The following is a 2584-nucleotide window of genomic DNA, read 5'->3' as shown; positions in this document are numbered from 1 at the left end:
GCAAAGCTGTCAAGGCAAAGGGTGGCAACTTTTTAAAGAATATAAAATATATTTTGATTTAACACTTTTGGGGGGAGGGATTTTTTTAACACTATTTTGGTTACTACATGATTCCATATGTGTTATTTCATAGTTTTGATGTCTTCACTATTATTCTACAATGTAGAAAATTGCAGAAATAAAAAAAATAAAAAACCCTTGAATGAGTAGGTGTCTAAACTTTTGACTGGTACTGTACATATTTACCGCAATTAAATCGTACCCCTTCACATCGACTTGGTACCCCGTGTATATAGGCAAGTTATCGTTTCTCATTGTGTATTTGTTAAGTGTTTTCCTTTGCTATTATTTGTTTATTTTCTTTCTCTCTGCGTTGTTGGGAAGGGCCGGTTAGTATACACTTGTTTACGACGCATGTGACGAATACAAATGAGGTTTTTCTAGCCAGTAACCTCCAGTGAGAATACCTTTTTATGTAGCTAACTCGCCTCAATCAAATCAAATTGTATATAGTCGCATAGACATGGTTAGCGTATGTTGATGCGAGTGTAGCGAAATGTTTGTGCTTCTAAATCCGACCATGCAGTAACATCTAACAAGTAACCTAACAATTTCACAACAACTACCTAATACACACAAGTGTAAATTAATAACAATATGTACATATAAATATATGGCTGAGCGAAGGCCGAACGGCATAGACAGGATGCAGTAGATGCTATAGAGTACAGTAGATACATATGAGATGAGTAATGTAGGGTATGTAAACATTATATAAAGTGGCATTGTTTAAAGTGACTAGTGATACATTTATTACATCCAATTTTTTATTATTAAAGTGGCCAGAGATGAGTCAGTATGTTGGCAGCAGCCACTCAATGTTAGTGGTGGTTGTTTAACAGTCTGATGGCCTTGAGATAGAAGCTGTTTTTCAGTCTCTCGGTCCCAGCTTTGATGCACCTGTACTGACCTCGCCTTCTGGATGATAGCGGGGTGAACAGGCAGTGGCTCGGGTGGTTGTTGTCCTTGATGATCTTTATGGCCTTCCTGTAACATTGGGTGGTGTAGGTGTCCCGGTGGGCAGGTAGTTTGCCCCCGGTGAAGCGTTGTGATACAGCCCGCCAGGATGCTCTCGATTGTGCATCTGTAGAAGTTTGTGAGTGCTTTTGGTGACGACGAATGTATTCAGCCTCCCGAGGTTGAAGAGGCGCTGCTGTTTCCTGCCCTCACCACCTGGGGGCGGCCCGTCAGGAAGTCCAGGACCCAGTTGCACAGGGCAGGGTCGCGACCCAGGGTCTCGAGCTTGATGACGAGTTTGGAGGGTACTATGGTGTTAAATGCTGAGCTGTAGCCGATGCATTCTTTCATAGGTATTCCTCTTGTCCAGATGGGTTAGGGCAGTGTGCAGTGTGGTTGAGATTGCATCGTCTGTGGACCTATTTGGGTGGTAAGCAAATTGGAGTGGGTCGAGGGTGTCGGGTAGGGTGACCATGCCCCAGGGCATTGATTGGGGACACTGCCCTGTGTAGGGTGCCGTCTTTTGGATGGGACGTTAAACGGGTGTCCTGACTCTCTGAGGTCATTGAAGATCCCATGGCACTTATCATAAGAGAAGGGGTGTTAACCCCGGTGTCCTGGGTAAATTCCCAATCTGGCCCTCAAACCTTCACGTTCACCTAATAATCCCCAGTTTACAATTGGCTCATTCATCCCCCTCCTCTCCCCTGTAACTATTCCCCAGGTCGTTGCTGCAAATGAGAATGGGTTCTCAGTCAACTTACCTGGTAAAATAACAGAAATAAAGGGTGGAGGTGATATGGTCCTTGACTAGTCTCTCAAAGCACTTCATGATGACTGAAGTGAGTGCTACGGGGCGGTAGTCGTTTAGCTCAGTTACCTTAGCTTTCTTGGGAACAGGAACAATGGTGGCCATCTTGGAGTTCCGTTAACCGCTCTTCCGCATCTGAGAGAGAGAGAGAGAGAGAGAGAGAGAGAGAGAGAGAGAGAGAGAGAGAGAGAGAGAGAGAGAGAGAGAGAGAGAGAGAGAAGAGAGAGAGAGAGAGAGAGAGAGAGAGAGAGAGAGAGAGAGAGAGAGAGAGAGAGAGAGAGAGAGAGAGAGAGAGAGAGAGAGAGAGAGAGAGAGAGAGAGAGAGAGAGAGAGAGAGAGAGAGAGAGAGAGAGAGAGAGAGAGAGAGAGAGAGAGAGAGAGAGAGAGAGAGAGAGAGAGAGAGAGAGAGAGAGAGAGAGAGAGAGAGAGAGAGAGAGAGAGAGAGAGAGAGAGAGAGAGAGAGAGAGAGAGAGAGAGAGAGAGAGAGAGAGAGAGAGAGAGAGAGAGAGAGAGAGAGAGAGAGAGAGAGAGAGAGAGAGAGAGAGAGAGAGAGAGAGAGAGAGAGAGAGAGAGAGAGAGAGAGATATTTTCTTTCTCTCATGTACAGCAAAACCTAGAATATGTGGACAAATACCTAAGTCAGAACCATCCAGAGTAGTGATGCTAGGCGATCAGTCAGCAAATGTCCATGTAATGAGAACTCCATACTAAGTATCTCACCTGAACTTTCATTTCCTGTTCCCTCTCTCCCTCCAG

Source organism: Oncorhynchus gorbuscha, linkage group LG17, assembly GCF_021184085.1.
Source record: "Oncorhynchus gorbuscha isolate QuinsamMale2020 ecotype Even-year linkage group LG17, OgorEven_v1.0, whole genome shotgun sequence".
Lineage (NCBI taxonomy): Eukaryota > Metazoa > Chordata > Actinopteri > Salmoniformes > Salmonidae > Oncorhynchus > Oncorhynchus gorbuscha.
This window is presented reverse-complemented; position numbering follows the sequence as displayed.